At 37.8% G+C, this 20,042-nt stretch overlaps 1 protein-coding gene across 2 annotated transcripts in view; it reads left to right on the plus strand.

Moving 5' to 3' along the window:
* The window catches only part of TBL1X (transducin (beta)-like 1X-linked), a 145,080-nt gene that overhangs the window by 25,634 nt on the left and 99,404 nt on the right, over positions 1–20,042 (plus strand). Inside the window, exon 1 of one of the 2 annotated variants that reach the window (XM_014960320.1) lies at positions 5,070–5,319. The exons of the other annotated variant lie outside the window; for it this stretch is intronic. The gene's annotated coding sequence lies outside the window, so the exon portion shown is untranslated. Of the gene's footprint in view, positions 1–5,069; positions 5,320–20,042 lie in introns of those variants that run through there. 2 annotated transcript variants of the gene reach the window in all.

The following is a 20,042-nucleotide window of genomic DNA, read 5'->3' on the forward strand; positions in this document are numbered from 1 at the left end:
CTGAATTCCAAGTGTAGAGCCAAACCTTATCCTGGCTGCGTCTGTAATGTTAATGGAATTACAGCAGGTGTGGTGGCAAAATTTTTTACGTGGAAAATCTTGATTACTTTGGTTAGTCATAACAGAGAAAATCTGTTTGACTTTCAAGTCCAGAATGAATTTGCAGGATGTGAATCTGGAGTAACTGTAGGCTGAACAGATTCAGTGACAAGTCAGTGGAGTCCCTTAACTGTAGCCTTTCTTCCCATTCATTTTTGAAGGCATGTCTGAAGGAATAAAATGGCTTAAAATTCTATTTGAATTCAAAGAGTGATTTTTTTCTCATTAGAATAGCACGTTTGGTTTTCTTCCAAAAGCAAGGTTTTTCATAGAAAACGTTCATCTTTTTTAAAGTTCTGAAGAAGAATACAAAGAACCTTAGTGAAGTATCTCAATGGATGTTTATAGGAAACATTTTCCTAATGAAAAGCATTTCTAGCATTAAAAGAAACTTGAAGACTACTGTTTGAAAATGTAGTAGAAGACAAGGGCACAAACATGCAAGTAAGAAAAAGGAAGTTACAGGGGGACTATGAGAGGCCTTAAAAATGAAAAAAAAAAGTTTGCATTTGAGGTGAAAGTGTGATTTAGTGGTAGATTACTTAGAAATGTTATGCATAAATTTTGTGATTAATGAGACTTACATTCAGGTGTTATATAGGCACTGGAACAGGTTGCCCAGAGTCGTTTGGGATGCCTCATCATTTGAAGTGTTCAGGGTCGGGTTGGATGGGACTTTGATCAGCCTGCTCTAGTGTAAGACGTCTCTCCCCATAGCAGAGGTGTGGAACTAGATGTTCTTTAAAGGTCCCTTCCAACCCAAACCATTCTGTGATTGTAGAGAAAAAAAGACATCCTTACATAAATTTGGAGGTATTTCCAGATGGAGGTCTGGAATAATGTGTAGGTTAAAGATAATGTTGTCAAGGCTTAAAAGTATGTGTAACAAAACAAGATGACTGTGATGTTGACAATACTTAACAAATGTAGTGGGATAGCAAGAAGGGCTGCAGAGCAAGGAGAGAAAGAGTATTGTGTGTTCAAAATGATTCTGGAGTTGGCAGCCGAAAGCCCTGATCACATCAGAAATGGATAAGGATTCTGGTTTTCAGTGGAGAAGAGGCAAGTCTGGAGCACAGAGTATCTATTCATAAGTGATAACTGAAATAACTTTTGAATGAGATTCCCTTGTGAGTGGAAAATAAGGGAGTCAAGGACAGAGCTCTCTGGGATCCCCACATGAAGCATAAAATATAATTAACGGTGGATAGAAACATTTAAAACAAAGAGTAATTCCATATACTTTAAGAAGAAATTTAAGAAATGAGCAGTTTCTTTTTCAGTTGAAGTCATGGTTATATGGAACATTCATGTTTCAGTCAATGTTTTGTATTTGTTTTTTTTTACAGTAGGATCAAATTTCAAAAGTAGAAAAGACAGTATACTAGAGTACTTGAGGAAAAGCCTACCATCATCTGATACACATTTTACATCTGCAGTTTATGTTGATTGCAAAGGAAGAAGTGCCGGTTTACCATTTATTGAGTTAAATGATACACTGAATTGAATTAAATCTCCATTAAACAGGAAGGAATTTTGACCAAACCAGTAATTTACATGAGAATTTCCATTAAAGCCCAAGATACTAAGAGAGAGTAAAATAAACCGTATAAACATGGAAGCAGAGTCATTGGATTTTCAGGGTGATGCTGCCTATCTCTTTTTGTTTGAAAAAAAATATGAGTACAGACACGCATATACATGAGGAAGACAAATAGAAGACTCTATTTCTAGTCTCGTGGCTGTATCTCTGTTAATAAGTAACATAGGGTCTTTTGGATGGGGTCATCTCACCTGTCTTCCTGGGTTACCCATCCATCAGGCAACAGAAGTGTCGGTCTTTCTCGGAGCCAGCCCTGCCCCAGGCGTGGAGTCTCACCCAGCAGCCGTATCGTGCTCCAGAAGTGCCTGTCTCCTCACTTTGGGAAGAGCCTCCCTCGGACACATGTCTGTATTGTAGCTGTTGAAAAGACATCAACACAGCTATTAGCTTCTGCTACATTTCACTAACCCAAATGATTGGCTCCTTATCATCCCTTAAATACTTGGTTTAAAATATAGCTGAGCTTGCATTCATTTTATATGTATTTTTAATCAGCTGTGACCGCTGGCCAAGTTTTTTATTTGTCATAATTGATATCTGATGTTATGATCTTTCTGAAATTGAAGTAACCTGCTCTAAGGTACTTGCTAAGAGAAGAAAACTAAGGTAAGTTTTGAGGCGCAGAGAAGAGACTGAAGTAAGAACATGGGTTCACTGTCAAAGAGATCCCAAAGCAAACAATACTGGAAGGGTATTGAGTGAGGTCAGCGTAGTCCTGGGCGGAGCTGCGTAGCTCTAGGCATGTTTATAACTAATTTTTGAAATTCTACAAGTGTAGCTCACATTATAAATAACCATATGTTCATTAAATAACTGAAGAAGGAAAATCTGGGAAAAGTTTGTCCAGACATTTATAACTTCTTTTAAAGGGCAGTTGATTTTTTCCATATGATTTTCAGACTAAGAAACTATTTTCATCTCTTGAGACTGCTCGTTGTTTTTGAGAGCTGCAGTAAAAGAAAAGAGCAAAGTTATCATCCAACCTTAAATGCAAAACATGAAAACGTTTGGGATTTAAGCTGACTGTTGGTTGCTTGATATAGCTTTTACTTTATAGCAGAGGTCTATAGCAAAGCTTCACTGAAAACCTAATTTAGCTTTTTTTACCCAACTCCAAAGTGGTGGTTGAATGCCTGAACAAAGAGAGAAGAATATGCGTTCTGCCTGCCAAACTGAAGAGGAGTTGTTCAATACGTATTAGGCAATTCATCCTCGTCATAAAGAATGTACTGTTTCTCTATTTCAAATTTTGTATTCAACCATAATATAGATGTATACAAAAAAGGATAAGCTTTGTATGAGAAGTATACAATGAAAGTGAATTCATAAAGTAAGAGCAAGAGTAGTTCACGGTGGAAAAAACTGGAAAAGATACAGATTACTCTGCAGACACTATTGTAAATGTCAAGTAGAGTTTGACAGCTGGTAGGTTGGAGACATAATTAAAAAAAAAATTCCATACATGTACAGACTGCCTTTTAGTGTGAAGAATTGGCACACAGTGAAATAAGAAGGTGAGTGGCATATGGGGGATTAAGGCAGCTGAGTTCTAGTGGAAACTGGAGGCAAACAAATAGGCAAAGATGACTGTAGTGGTAGCACTGGTGGTGTGTATTTGTTGATTCATGGCATAGCAATCCACACTAATTAAAGGAAGGTTTGTCTCATGCAGTTTCCCATCCTAACCAGAGCCTCTGTAATAAAGAGAAGAGGAAGGTGTCAGAGGAAAACTGTCTGGAAGAGGGACGAGGATGGCCATTTAACAGACTGCTCTGTGTCACAGTCCATTTTGATGGAAGGGAGAAATAAGGTCTTCCTAAACCGACCTAAATTGTTAGACATTATGGTGAGTTGGATTAAATAAAGATATTTAGGGGAAGTCTAATTTTAAGCAAGAATTAGCATTTCTGTCAAACGTAGTTTTTTGAAATTACTTTGCATTTAGACATCCTCTAAAGTATTAATAGAAAATCAAGTTTTGAAGGTGGAATACTTGTGCTTTGTAAATATTATTTCTGTATATATTTATTTTTGGCTTCAGTTTAGATTACGAATACAATGACACTTGGCTGTGACCCTACAGAGAGAGAGATTAGTTCGGTGATGTAAACTATTTTGGGAAGTGAGCTGTGCATTTATTTCTGTATCAATCTATTTAGTCTCTTGCTTGGATTTCTCTGGATGCTTTCATTATAGTTGTACTTACCACTTCCATTTTGCAAGACATGCTTTTTAATCAATGTTCTGCAAGTCTAGCAGTATTCCCTGACACAGTGCATCCACTCCAGATAATTGCTGCATCATGAGGAGATTCTGCTGAATCACAAGTCAATATAAATCTCTAAAAAGTGAAATATTTGAATTTTTATTTGAAATGCAACAGATTTTCTTTGCAATTTAATATGAAATACAAACTAATGACCTGTAAGTCCTATTAAGTTCTACACAAAATTGAGATCTATTGAGTCTTGAATTTATTATTTTCATTGATCTAATGAAAATAATATTCAGACAGTATTTGCTGCTGGAGTTTTAGAGCAAGTCATCAACTCAACAGTGAGAAGTCTCTACCTATGCACCTGGGCATAATGACAGTAGTAAACCCACATTTCTCAACTGTAGGCTTTCCAGCATGTGAAGGGCTTCTCTTCATTTCTGCTTATCAATTTAGTGACTAGCTTAAAGATGAGAAACTGCTTGGGAGATTACTAGGCAGGAAAGCCCCTACTTTACCCCAATTCATTAGAAAACCAAGAAAGAGAGGCTGAGATCTGTTGGTCTTAAAACCTTGGAGGACATAGGGACCAGAATTTCAGTTAATTTCACTAGTTATAGGTAATTCCTCTTGTATGTATTGAATTGGTTCAAAATGAAGAACTGTTTTATTAAATGTCATGCACATTTTACATCCATTTTAATAACTGGTAGAACATTGTTTCAAAAGATCTTACTGTGTTTAAAAGATGGAATTTTTTTATATGTTAATTGAAATTTAATTTCCATTTGAAAAAAATATGGCCATGTATAAAAGAAGGGATCATTCATTACTTTCAAGCTAAATGGTGTGTAAAACCAGTAAATGTGGGTTAGCACAAATTATGCCATAGGTATGTCGGGAACACAGCTTCATGGTAAGCAGGTTGCGGTATTGAGTTGGTGGAAAGATTGTATTTGACTGTATATTAATCACCGTGTACTAAGAAATTCTGAAAAAAATAACTAAAATATCAGTGTTGTAAATGGTTGTGCAGCCCCAGAATCTTTTTGGCCAAGGTCCACAAAACACGTAGGGTGTTGGCTGAAATGAAGTGGGCGAGCTCTGGGAGGGGGAGATAACAGCAGCAAGGCACCGTTTGCACCCCTTCAGAAGGAGGTAAGGCTGGGCCTACAGCTAAGGCTCAGGCCATGTAGCAACGACGATGGCCATCCCTTCTGTCTTGTTTCCTTTCGTGCCCGGAGGTCCCCTGTCCCTCCAGCTGGTGCCTTCCCTGGCCAATTCAGCAGCGTAGATCTGGCACACCACCATCGCTTCTCCAGCTTGGGAGCCAGAAGGTGGTTAGTCTTCCTTGACGCTAAGCAGTTCTGGTGAAGGGATTGAAGAAACTAAAAAAGCCCAGGTTTGTTTGAAGTTGTTTTTCTGTTATTTCTGTGATTGATGAGTGTGCCACTGTGTGCTGCAAGGAAGATGTTTTCTGGGACGTTTTGAGGGAGGTGCTAGCTGGAGCACACTTCCCACAGCTCGAAGGAAATCTTGGTGAGACGAAAAAAAATAGAAACAAGTTATAAATTAGATATAGAACATACAGTTTCTGTTCATGTTACCAGTAGGACTGGGGGGAAAACACTGGTCTAGCTTCTTGCAGAATTGAATTTCAGCTGAAGGCTTCAGAAAGTATAACATCAAGAATAATCAGTTACTTAGTAAATGTTTTCCATTTGAAGTGCTGTCTATTGCTCCTTACTCAGAATTGTCATTTTTACAATGTACAAAGGTTAAAGTTGAATTAGTGTGTTTTATAAACACCAGGTCTTCAAACATGAAATATAAGAGGCCATCCAGAACAGAGGAGTGTAAAGAATACATAGAGTCTTCCACCTCTGTGTCAGTGGCTTGATGGCATCATTGTCACTTTTAACTTACGTATTTAACCACCTGGAATTGCTGCTGTTTGACTTGAGAGTTCATTTCCTGGCCTCATAGGAAGTTTGAAGGGTTTCTAAATTTGCTATTGGAGTATTTCATCAGAAAGGAAGAGTTGTTGAAGAGACTTGGGAGCTGCGTCTCCTTTTCTCTGGGTAGATCAGAGCGTAAGCGCGGTGGCAGGGCAGTGTGGGGAAAATTTACACCCCTTGTGTGAATCTTTCAGTTGTTGGGACTCTCAGCCTACGATTGCTCTTAACGCCCTATTGATTCATTGCAGGACAAGAAAAGAATGAAAAAATACATAACTTATGGCCAGTTTAGACATTCTGGAGACATTCCTCAAATTATTGGAAGCATAAGTCTTCCTAAGTGTTTTGCACTGAGCAGAATTCAGATAGTATTTATTAAATGTCTTCTTTTGTTTATCTTTCCCTCTTGCAATCATATGGTAAAAGCTTCAGAAGTGGTTTAATGCAGTCATTTTTTTTCTGTAAACTGAATACTTTAATTTTGTTGGTGCTGAGCTGTTTCTTCGTTCCCCAAAATCTGTGAAGATAGGGAATTTAGGAAAGAATGGAAGGAGAAGTGGCTGTTGGTTGCTATTATTGTGTGACGGATCTCTGAGGTTAATTTGGATCCCCCGCACATTTGTTTATGTATAGTGTGTTCACGAGTCTGTGTGCACATTTGGTAGTAATACACAGAATTAGTTTTAAAGAGGAGATCTCTTTCTCTAGTGCCTTACCCGTTCTGCCTTGTGCAACAGTTGCCCAAACCTAATTCCCTTTTATGTGATATTGATTAACAGCCATGCTGAGTCTAGGACTGTCAGAGGGACTAAAGGGTATTTAATTATTCAGCTAGAATAAAGTAGAAGATAGTGCAGCAGCAGCTGTAACATAAGGCTTTGGCACTTCATCTCCAAAATATAAGAATGCTTCAATAATAACCCAGCAATTCTGTTTCCCTGATTTGAAGGAAATTCATAGAAGTCCAAAGACTAAATGTTTGGAGAATGTAAATGAGCAATGAGCTTGTCCTCAAGATCATTGCATACTTTGGGTATGTTTTTAGGCGCAATGCCAAGTGATTACATTCGCATGAAAAGAACACCATTTTACCAGAGGCACAATATTCCTAAAGTCAGTTTTTCAAAAAGGAAGAAATGTGCAAGAGCGTTTCTCTGGTTGATTTTTTGATAGCTCTATCACCTCTACAGATTGTACTTTTGCACATGTGTGTGAAGGTTTCACATTTGTTGAATGAATGTTTGTGAAAATCCTCAGTTCTCATGCATAGTTTCAGTATGAAGATTCATTGTAGAAGTATTCACGTTTGTCTGGGTTAGGATTTGGGCTGGGTTCACAAGAAGGAGTTGAATGCTAGAATTTTTTTCGTGCTTAGAACAAGAAGTATAAAAATTAAGGACAGGGTTGTGATCAACTAATAGAATTAAGATAGCTAAAATCACAGTTAGGTATTTTGTCCCATGACATTACAATGGTACCTGACAAAAATCTACGGGAGGATTTTTCTCTCTGGTCATAAATTGCAGGGAGTATGCATTAATGTTCCACTAAAACACATCCTGGTGTGTCTCGATACTGGAACCACCAGGAGGTCCCAGAGCTGTAGGCTGTTGGGGGCTGGGAGAGTACCACTGTGTCCTTTCTTTGTTCATACATTCTTCATTAGATATTTACTTTTGCTATGGTTAAAGAAGAGGCACTGGCTAAACTTGATCTAGTAACTCTGGGTTTATGGTATTTTAATTTTAAAATTGTGTTTTAAAAAATTAAATATTGTGTATATTATGCAGAATTGGTTTTGTGGAAAATAGATTAAAATTTTGAAATGCTTGGAAAGAATGACTTACAGAAATTGGAACACAAATGCACTTCTAGTATAAGATTGTAAATTACTTTTGTCTGGACTGAACTGCAAGAAACGTCTTTATAGGGTATGATTTCTTAAATCAGACGATAACAATAGTCTTGTTTGGATTTTTGCTAGTAGGGAGCAGTGGCAGCCTGTCCCAGAGCTGTATGTTTCTGTCTTTAACATCCAAGATCTTGGATGTGATATCATGCATTTACTAATTAACATAGAAAACACCAGTGTGCTGATGTTTAAAGGGGTTTGGTTTTATTTACATGTGTTCATATTCAGCATTCAACTATGGATGGATTTTTTTTCCCTTGTTTTGGGGGAGTAGGGTAGAAGAGAGAGGAAAAGAGGATCCAATAGCTAGTTATCAGTTTTTGAAATTACAATTCTTATGTTTGTCTTTAAAAATAGCCCTCCTTACAGATTAAGACTCATCAGAGCAGAATGAAAACAATGGAACAAGCAGGTGCTGTACTTTCTTGTAAAACAGTTTACTGCCCAGCCTTTCCACTTCCCAGGATCACAGAATGATATGGGGTTGGAAGGGACCTCTGGAGATCATGTAGTCCAACCCCACATCTTTTATTCCCAGTTGTGTTAATTTTTTGGAGCTTTTAGGAATGCGGATGGAAGGCAGCTCTCTGCACCAGGGTTAAACCAGATCAGACTGTGTAGATACAAAGCAGAGCAGAAAGAGTGAGTTTATGGGAAAAATCAGTTGTTGGTATGCTGAGTACGAATTAAAGTCAGCTTGTTGCGCTATTTATTTAAGAGGTGAACTTTACCGTTAATGGCGAATAGATCATGAACCGAAATAATGTCATTGTTTTACTCATTAAAGCTGGAACAACAAATTAAACAATGTTACAGTAGCACAGCTGCATGTCTGTGCACAGTCTCTTTAGAATGAGATGAGGTAGTGCTGTTAGAAAAAAATAAATTATTTTGAGTTAAATCTTTGTTGTTTCCACAATTAGACCTTAATTAATTGGTACGTGATCGGGATAGTGCAGGCCAGTTCCCAAATCTCTAGAGTGGCTGATATCTGTCCTGCTCTGTACTGCCCAGTCCTTTAGTATTTACACATGTCTGCATGGATTTTTTTAAACTGATACTGGACTAAAGTCCAGGAGGTAGTTCTGTCATTTCACAAAAAACGTCTGGTCGTAGAGCAATGTAGATAAACCTCTACAATTAATTTGTATTGGATAGCATTTTCAGAACAATGGTTAGAAAAAGTTTCTCAACAATATCATTTATTTACTAACCATCACTAGATGCACAGAAGCACTTGGTTCTATGTATAAATTCCATGTCATGCTAGAAATAAGTCTCCCACATTTCAGTTCGATTATTATTTCATTTATTGAATGGTTCAAGTTACTCAGCCTTTGGCCTTGGGCTGTAGCAGCACGCCTCAGGTGGTAAGTAAATTGCCTACAAATGCGCTGCTTGTCATGTCTTATTGCTTAATTTATTCTTTGGAATAAGTTTAGTCTTATAATAGGCGGGCGCATCACGAAGCAAAAAAGCATTAGACAGGGACGAAGTATTAGCTTTGTAAAGCCCTTCCCAACGTTGAGTCACTTGTCTTTCATAGAAAGTAATAAATACCGAAATTAATGGCATGCTTCTGCAATTTTGCAAAGTGTTTGCATCTGTCAGCAGACTCCTAATGAAGTGCCCCTTCACTAACCCTGAGGTGGGTCTGCATTGCCATCTGATGACAACATTTGAGCTCCCTTTTCATGGGGAGGAAGAAGTGAAGTGCATTGGTGGAGGGATGCCTGTACCCAAAAAATCACCAGTGAATTAGCACGTATTCATCACCTTTAATGGTAATGACAGTCTTGAGTGCATTTTTAGAGTCACGGAGTCAATACAATGCAATTTTTATGATGGTTTATTTTTAACCTGATGTTTCTGAAAAGTCACACCAGTGCCTCTTCTGGAACCAAGGTACTTTTTCCATCTGAAAACACCCTTTAGTTACCTACTTTCAAATAACTTTGTGGCTCACGAAAAAATAAAAGGAGACAAAAAAAGATCATTTAACTTCCTCATAACTAACTTTGGTCTTCCAGAGTATACATTGCAATTCACACAACAGAGAAATCACTCAGATATCAACTATGGTTTATGTTGCTAGACCCTTATAACAGTATTACTTAATGATAGGTACCTTGATAGAGTGCTCTTACATTGCTTTTTATTAAATCACAGTATATCTTACTATTCTTTGGTGCATGACTTCAGTTTCTAGAATGAACTATCATTTTGGATACTACAAAATTATTTATCTGTTTGCTCCTTAGTGAGATTGTATGCTATTATATCTTGCTACATCCGATAAAACCAAAATGTGTTTGAAGGTCTGTATCTCTGGCAACTTCTATGGATGATGGATGCAATCTTATTAAACAGTTGGTTTGATTTCTTTGATAAACTTTTGATACTTTATGCCCAGAATGGCAAAGTGTAGTACTTAGTGTCTTTTGGTGCCCGAGCCTGGGCTACTAGAACATGCCATCTAAACAAATTAGGCAATATGAAGACCCTTGAAACCTAGTAGAAAATCTTTTAAATTTAGTGATGAACTCGCATACACCAAATTTCCAAATTCAGCATGCTTTTTGGTAGTATTCATTTCATAGCATCAAATCTTGGATGAGTTTTTATCTTGTGAAATGTGAATCAGTAGGGCCTGAGCCCAAATGAGTTTATGGACTAATTTCCAACCCTAAAATGTGGCAAATATCATGCTCTCCTTTATCTGTTCCATTTGCAGTATTTCTTCACGAGTCCTTCCTGCCTGCCTTTTGCACAAGCAGCGTATTCAGGTTAGCCTGTTTGAGAACAAATAAAAAGGATTTGTCACTTACAGTCCTCCTTGATGGGAGTGTTTTAAGGAGATCCATTGGGTATATGTGTAACTGTGACTTTCATGTCTGGAGCATTTTCCATATTGTGACCATTAGCAACCACAGATAAATTTAATCATACCACTCAAAAAATATGGAAAGCTGTACAGAATACTAATAAAGTGAATCATCAATTTTTAAGCTCTCAGAGGAGACTCCTAAAAGAAATTGATTAATCACTGTGTTACAACAATATAACACCTTGAAATAGACTTTTCCTTGGGTGAACAGTGTAAGACAGTGGTTCAGTATCAATACTGGAAGACAATGGGTTCCATAAAGCAGTTCTCGCTCGGTAATGGGTTTGCTGTTATGTTAATCACTTTAGGATCATTTAGGGTTTCTCTTATGTTCATCTTCTGCTTAACTTGATGCACGTGCATGTGCGTGTGCAATCAGCACATGAAATCCTACCCCGAATTTCACAGGGTTTTTGTTACTTCACTCATCTATGGCAAAGAAACGAAAGCTGCTTTAGCTGTTTAGTTAAAAAAAAAAAAAAAGATGTGGAGACATTTCTCCAGACCTTTCTACAGTTTTCTTTCCAGCTTAGGGGGGAGAAAGTCATGTTCCCACACTTAGATGCGAGAAGGTTGTGTAGAGTTTTACTGTATGATAATATTAAGAACCATGGCATATGCTTCCAGAAATCTCGGTGCTGCAGCCAGTGGGCCCAGAAACACAAACATGGTTTTGCAGTACAGCTTCAGACATGAAAGCTACTCCATCACACAAGTAAATCCTGAGCCACCTTGCTGTGGAAAACTGGTAATTTATTCATTTTGACATGATTTCTTCCTTTTTTTCTTACACTTTCTCTCTGCAAAAAATATAGTGTAATGAAAATGGTAGCAAAGCAATTGGTAATTCTTTATGAAAAATTGCATAGAAGCAGCAGTATGCACTAGCAGCATGCTTACTAGAACTACAGTTTAAAAGAACCATTGCCTATGAGCATAATATTTAGGGCTCCAAAACAGGTTAACATAATAAGTGGCAATAAACGTATTTAAAGAAATAAAGGATAAATGTGAAATAAATGTTGTGGCATCTTAGTCAAAATTAGATTTCGCGGAGTATAGTGAGGTAGAATTGTGAAGTCTGAGACATTGGTTCCATTTGCTGTTAATGTTCAGCTCTCATGCTCTGGATTTTCTGCCCTGAAAGAAAAATATGAGTTCTCTAGAATAATCCAGCTTTTCATTTTATTTTGCAGCCTTGTCTAAGCAGATGAATCTGATAATTCCCTAAATGGGAAATTTGCCAGCTGAGAGAAACCTAGAGGGCAACAAATGGGCAGTGATGACAGAATGTCTTGAATGCTGAGAATGTTGTTTTGATTCCAGACTGTTTAAAAATATATTTGTCTAGTGGAAGGTAAAATCTTACACAGACAGATAACACAGGAGATTTCCTAGGCATTAAACACACACACACAGAGTATTTGTTTGGGTTTGTTTTTTGTTGTTGTTTTTTTTTTTCTGTAGGCTTAACCCAGATAAATTAAATTGCAAAAGCTCTCGATAAAATAAATAAATAAATAAGAGCAGGACACAAAGCAGTGAAATCAAAGCAACTCTGCCTTAAGGCTGCAGAGATTTCTTTATCTCATCCTGCTGTTTGGAAGTATTGCAAAACATATGGCTCACCTTTAGGGGCAGTCCCCAAACAGTGGGAGATGTTGCATCCCGTCTGTGCTGCAGCAACTGGAGGTGCAAAACCAAGGTGAACTGAGGACGCCAAAATGCCTGTTTTTAAAAAACTCCTTGCTGGTTTATTGAGGTGGTGCTTGGAGGGGGGTGGGGGCATTTAGTTTGGGTGGGTTTTTTTAGCTACCATCTTGATGTGCCTTAAACACCTGAACACAGATACTGCTGGAGAGGTAATTGTTTTGAGGAAACTTGGCAGCCTCAGTCAGGAATAAAAATTTTAGATACTGGGAAAAGAAAATAAAGGAACAAACCCAAAGACCGCGGGTAGTTCTCTGTGTCTCCCACATTTTATTCCGGCAGCAGCTGAATTGGCTGAACAGGCTCCTGTCCCCCGCTGTTCACAACTGTTCAGTATTGCTCCCACGAGATGTACTTGATCCTGTAGACACTCCCTAACCTGATTTGTTCACTGTAATCTAGGTTAGTTTAAACACTTTTTAACACCAACTCTCGGAACTCTTTTAATCAGAATAATTTTGACATAAGCAGTTATTCCGCAGATACTGAGGGGCAGCCACGTTCAGCAGGAATGTAAGGGAAGAGTCATTACTAGAAGCAAGGGAATAAGGCTGCACCAGTGAAGCTTCACTCAGAACAAGAGCATGAGTGCAGCCTGAAATTGCACACTACAGTGGGTAGAATGGGGAATATAGCTAGACTTACTGCTACCGTGATGAAATTGAACTTTTTAATACCTGTCCTCCAGAATTTCTAAGCAGACCTTATAATCCTCTAAGCCTATGCCTCAGAATTTTCCTAAATAATTTCAAAGGCTGGGGCAAAAAATGGCTGTAACACCTTGCATCTCACTAAAACTCTTGGATGCAAAGTAAATAAAATCTGTAAACTGAGATTCAAAAGACTCTTAATGATCCTTTTTTTGTTGCTGCTATCATTGCTATAATTCTTCTTTGACTTCAGTGAATTCTTTTAGGTCCTTCATTTAGCATAACATAGTACAAGAAAACTACTCATTATAATGAAAACTGAATATTCATAGAATCCAGCTTTAGGCATCAGCATCCATATACAAATACTTAAATTGGAGTCAAAGTTAAGTGGCATGAACATCCCTGACATGTTCCATCATGAAATAAAAGGTTCTGTTTCATTTAATGCAGCACAATAGAAGCAGATATCTTTCTGTGCAAATATTTGCTCCCTCTTTTCATATTTTTCTCAATTTGCAGAAGGAGAGTTTAGTTTCCAAGATGAAAAGACTGACATGGTTTCCAGAACTGCAGGCTGCTTCCCTTTTGTTTTGAAGTCAATAGTAATTGCACTTTTGAGACCCTGGGAAAAATCACCTTTTAATGCTGACTAAAAGTAACATCCCATACTGGCTGCATAAAATTCAGTGCTGTAAAATGTACATGAATGTGCAGTGTTGTGTTAGGACATACACGTATGCATTTGAGTTTAAGCAGTCTGCATTGTAATTTGGATTATTGCTCTGATCCGTATAACTTTCAGATGTTCTTAATTTCTTACTCCAGCATTTGAAAAAACAGACCTACTAACAGAGCTAGCAGAGTTTATTAAATGAAATGGATGCACAGGTAAGCACTTAACACTGTGAGACTCTTCATGGTGCTGGAAGTATAGAAGCATTTTCCCCTTTCCGCTCTTAAGCTCTTTGGTTCTTGCAAGGGTTTAAGAAATTATGTTTGGAGCAACAGGATCAGGACCTTTGGGCTTTCAAGCCATGAGGCTTCAAGAAAAAGGAAAGCAACTTAACTTTGCAGTTTTTCCACATTTCAAAAGTCCTCTTCCCTCCTCAACAAGTTTAACTAATTAGTTGGATTTTCAAGCTTTGGTGTGGCTTTGCATTTGGTTTGTTGGGTTCTTTTAAGTTTTGACAGTTGATTAATATTTTTCGTAATGGCTTTGTAACATACTTTATGAACTTTACTATGTCTAAACATACCATGAGATAGAGAGAGACTATAAACAATGTATTGGGTAAAACATTTAGATAACCATTTACTAACACTAAGTACTTGACTGCTCTTCTTGTGTGTCCCTTCAATAAGGTACAGACTAGAGAGTCATTAAAATTTACTGAAATACTGAATTCATTTACTGAAATACGTTAAAGGATTTTATCCCGATCTCATTATACAAACAAACTTTTCTCACATGTACCAGTCAAAATTCTCAAATGTGATAGTCAAAAGGGGTGAATTTGGTCTCAGTGTAGAGGTATGGATACCCATTTACTCCTATAAGGCATATGATGATGAGACAGCTAGTAGCAACGATCAGATTAATCATATTAACCAGACAACTAGACCAAAATTTAGAGAAGTTATTTCCTGTAACAAGTAGTAGGTGATAATTTTATCTTTTTTTAATGTCTCTTCTACTGATGACTCTTACAATATGTTATTTAAAAGTTCAGATGGGGTGAAATAGCTAGGTTACTGGCCAGCTCAAATAATTGGGTTCCTCAGACCAAGAAGGTGCCAGACCAGTGCTCTTTACCACAGAATCTGTGTGACATTTGTTGGAGGGTGTTTTGATCTGCATGTTTTGAAATACTCAGGTTCTTCACAGCCCTGTTTTCAGCAGATAAATTTATCTTCCTGCCCTTTTTTTTTTATTTAGTGTATTTCTCTAGCCAATATTCACAGCTGCATTTTTCATATACAGACAGTATAACCTATTACTGCGTGTCATGCATTTCAATTGGGGGAAGATTACAATTCACATAGTTAAACTGTAATTTAATTTAATATAAGTAGTTTTTACTCCTGTAGCTCTACAAGTGATTTAGGTAAAAGGAAAAGGCAATCTGCAGTATAACAAAAACATTCAGTGTCTTTAGTCATCAGTCTTTAGCTTTGTTATAGTTGCTTAACCAGCATAAATTTTGTATGATGGCAAAGAATATCTCATGTTTGATACCTTTAAGACCTTGGATCTCTCTGGATTCGATATGCAAGTTTGTGCCTTTACATTTCTTATTAAGCTCCTATATAAACAACATAACAAGCATATGTAATTTTAATAAGGAAAGATTATTATTGTAGGATCATAAGAGAATTCAGATTGGAAAGGACTTCAGGAGGTTTCCAGTCCAAGGCCTGACTCAAAGCAGGGCCAGCTCTGGGGTTAGACCCTGCTGTCCTTGGTTTGGTCCAGGCAGGAGTCCAAAGATGGAGACAGGGCATAAGTCATCTTGCAAGAAAATTCAGTATCTTTTTAATGCTGTAGATAGCTGTTACTGAATATGAAAATCTAATTTTCAAATAGGTATTGCAAGTAAGTGTTGTGCTTGCGGATCAATGTATTGGGTCACTTCTGCCATGCTTTTTAGAACAGCCATTTATTTGCACTCACAAAGCCGTCTGCATTTTTGCAGTGTCTTAACTGCTTAGCATGCCATGTCCTTCCATATGAAGTATGGTCATTAGTAGAGTATGACTGCAGCTGTAAGTTTTATTCTTAGATGATCCCTGTCTTCTCCTCAAACTCTTTTTTTCTGCTTCTATTAAAAAAACCCAAGAATTTAGTGCAACTATTTAACTATAAAGCTGCTGTGTACTTGCCCCCGGCTTGAAATAAAGGGAAGAATCTGTTTATGTAATAATTTTGGAAGTGCTTTAAAAAGATATTATTTACCTCAAGAATTAAAGAATTGTCTGAAATGAGAAATAACACCCTGGAAATTCAGCTTCACTGACAACATAGCAAGCTTTTTCATAAAACATACAAATGAAGGTAATGTTACGTTCCCTGCCTGTCAAAGATGGTTTATAGTTAGGAAATTCATTACCATGATCTGTTTCTTTATTAAAAAATGGCTAAAAGCGGGAGAATATTTTTCAATGTTTTTTACTTCAGAATGTTCTTTTGATTAGATCTGTTGTTTGTTCTGCTCAATACCACTGCCTTTCAAAGGGGTCTGTGGAAACAGGAGTGTGAAATTCTGCATTTCATGTGAAAGTATGACTGACAAGTGTTGAGGTTCGTATGGTTTAGGGCAGCCCTTGCTTGGGGTACTGTCTGCTCTTTTGTAGAAGTAGAAAATACACTAAACAGAGGAGATTAATCTGGGAAGGAAGAGGCCGGCTTTGAATGACAGGGAATTTGGCTGGCTGATATGCAAGTGTCAGTGTCTCTGGGATGAGTTTTCCAGTTTCAGGCCGGAGGGAAGGAGTGGGTGGAGAGTGCATGTGAAACTGAGATTTCTGCTCCTGGATTCACATGAAGAAATCTCAAACAGCTCAGTATTTAATAACCTGCAAGGTACTTTACCAGGCAGTGTAAACACCTGCAATTGCATTTTCAAAAATCAAGTCTGTTAATGTCCGAGTAGCTGCTGTTCCTTGGCCCTGTTCTGAGATGGTCTTGATCCAGGGAAGTTCTGGCTCTACCTCATCTTGCTGCTGCTTGATTCACAAGCTAAATCAGTTTCTGATCACGGAATATATTTTAATTATCTCTTCGATTGTTTAGTATAGCTTTTGTAGTCACTCTTTGGAATTGAATTCATACTGAATGGCCATCCTTCCGGGTAAAAGGATGAGGCCATGAGTTAACCTGAACGATCAGTACTATTTTTAAGAGAATTCATGAATGTTTACTGTCAGCTTTACAATAAGCATATTGGTTAGGCTCACGTAGTAGTACAAGGAGTCATTTCTTGATTTACTGTTTTGCAGCATCAAGATTTTCTTTGTCCATGATGAGAACATCTAGGGGAAATAAGCAGGTGAAACAATGCTAGCACTCTAGCTGAGTCCTGCTGATTCTAAGCCAGAATATGGATTATTGACCTCAGTATAACGCATCTAGAAGAAGGGCACCTTTTAAAACCCCTCTTTTTCTAGATCTTCTTACTGGCCATTACCAGACTTGTCCCTCTTTATTTCCTGTTTCACAACTTGTTAGAAAGGAAGCATAAGAGTATAACATCCTAATTTCTTTCATAATTTAAAAGAATTTGATGAGAATTTAGCATTTTTACAATTATTTTACTTCAGCGGTGTCGCACATTTGGGAAGACCTTGCCTGCAGTTCCCAGAATTTCAGCCCCTGCAGAGGTCCACTTAATGGAACCTGTCTGGAAATAAAAGCCACAGGGATACAATGATAAAATAGTTTTCTTCAGAACATTGTTCAGTATTGGGAAGAGATGAATGTGTTATATGTCTGGTTTGTTCCCCACTCTAAATAATGCAGGTTTTTTCTTTGCAAAAGTGTACCAGGTAAGGAATGAACCAAAACATTGGCTTGAGAAGTAGTATTAGTAGAATGGGTCCATAGTACCGGTGATTCAGTCATCTGTCAGCCTGATAAATGGATTAGTGTAAGAGGTGTTCCATTGGGGAAATGCAGCCCATAGGGCTTCCAGCTAATTATATTTAAGTTGTTTAGTACTGCTGGGAAGCAGCATCCAGGCAATTACTGAAAGCTTTGATGCAGTGTGCACTATTAGAGTGTGTGTTCAGAAACTCATTACCCTTTCGTGCTTGTGTTGGATGGATTCTAGGAAACTGACATGAAACAGAAAGCAGGAATCAATAACTAGAAAGGCATTTTAGTTAGCTTCTGATCCATTTCCTGATTCAGCAGCTTCTAGCCTAGAGTGTTTCATACAATTGCTGTAATGTAAGGGGAAAATGCGACTTAAGTATATTAATTACCCTATATATATGCATCTGGGTAGTGATGTGTAGTTTAAGTTCCACCCAAGATGAAGTTACTAAAGGTCCTTTGGGGACAAGCTGCTCCCCAAATCCCCTGTGGCACGGCCAGAGTGCCTGCCATCTCTGTTCCTAGTAAGTTGATTGTAGTTATTTCTCCTACAGCCTGACCTTGCAACCATTATTTATGCCTACCCAACATCAAGATTATATTACCGCAGTGCCCATCATATACCACCTTCAGAATTTCTTGGAAACTACAGCTAATCCAAAACAAAGCTGATGATACTGGCTACACATATTAAACCTTGTTTAAGAAAATTGTACTAGCTCTGTCTTTGCCGCAGGCTGCAATTCACATTACTGATGCATCTTGAGAAAACTGTACACGCTTTGCATCGTCCAAATGTGGGAAACAACAAATCCTTCCAGGAACTGCTCTGCAGTTGGGTGCCTCCAAGATGTGCACGCTGAAAGCAATGCGGTATTTGCACAACTGGGGGCCAAAAACGTGAAAGTTCATCTCTTAGGTTAGAATGATAGATCTACTCTGGGCAAAAGTTACAGGGATTGAACTGTGTGGTTTTCTTTTTAATCTTGCACTTAGTTTTAAATCAGTTGATGGTGATTGTTAGGGCAATGCAGAGGCGACCACATTTCTTCTTTTCTATTTCTTCTTCTATGCTTTTGCCTGAGGTAGAGCTAAATAGACAAATGAGAATTACAGTTCAATGCTTCTGAAGGGGATAATTCTTTCCCACCTACCTGCACTATCGCAGCTTTATTCATTAAGTGCTTTTCTTTATGTTTCCATCACAACAGTCATAGACATGCTGTGCTTTTTTTTTCATGTTTTATAAAGTTCAGCAGAAATCTCGAGTTACTGTCAAGAGAGAAGTAGTATTTTTAATCTGGACTTGTTAATTAGAAAAATAGCATTCGGTTTGCCTGAGGGTTGGTAAAATAAATGCTGTGCTATTTGATACACCTACATCTTTCTGATAAAAAAAAAAAATTCAGAATTGCTGTGTTGTAGGCCACAGCACCCATAAATCCATGTAAAGTAAAAAATCCTCTTACAGTACTAAGGATTTTCAGTATTGGTACCCACCTTGGTTCCCAATAGCTAAGCTTTCCATAAATTCATTATTATTGCTGAAAGTACCGGCCTATCAAATAATAGTGGATAGCTCATGGATCTCCCATCTCTGAAACTGTTATGCATGATAGAAAGAATATCTACTACACTGAAATACCCAGCTGAAGCAGAAAAAAGCTAAAGCTGTTGAAGCATCTGTGCAGGCAAAGTATTGACTGTTGTAAATGATTTGGAGAGTTGATGCTGTAACTGCGGCTTCCAGTCTGGCTCTAAGACTGGGTATATCGAGTTAGTGTTCAGGATGCTAAGAGTTCATTTATCTCTGGGGGAGCGTGTGTAAAAGGGGTGGCAGAATATAGCCAAATTAAGGAGACCGTGCTTCCGAAATTCTTAAGTTCATGATGTCCACTGTTTTGAGAATTAGTTAAGATGAGATGTGAAAAGAGTTTCTATGTGCAGTGTTATGTTCCCTTGAGACACTTGCTTCAAAGTCACAGCCCGGGTTCTGTGAAGTGCACCTGAAAGACTGATGTATTCTGGGGAGAGGTTCTCAAGTCTAAGTATTTTAAGTTTTTTCTGGGAAGACAAGGGTTATTTCTCAGGGTTTTTTTGTTGCTTTGGCTCAGATTTTACCATGGGGAAACTTTTTGCACTAGTACTATAATGAATATTTATTTCAAAGTTGAATCTCTGATTTCTGACTGACTCATGGCTTTGTTTCCTTCATCAAATCTGAGCATTCATCTGTGGTGGGTTTAAAATAAAAAACCACTCTCCTATCTTCCTTTAGATGAGGCAGCTATGGGGTAAGATAGATATGTAAGTGACTAGAGAGGAATTTTTTTTTTGTCATAGTGAGCCAGTGAAGAATATTTATTTAGTCCATAAGACCGTAGGGCAAATGCACTCATATGCAGGCATTGTGT

The sequence above is a fragment of the Calidris pugnax genome, unplaced genomic scaffold (assembly GCF_001431845.1).
Source record: "Calidris pugnax isolate Ruff unplaced genomic scaffold, ASM143184v1 scaffold188, whole genome shotgun sequence".
Taxonomy (NCBI): domain Eukaryota; kingdom Metazoa; phylum Chordata; class Aves; order Charadriiformes; family Scolopacidae; genus Calidris; species Calidris pugnax.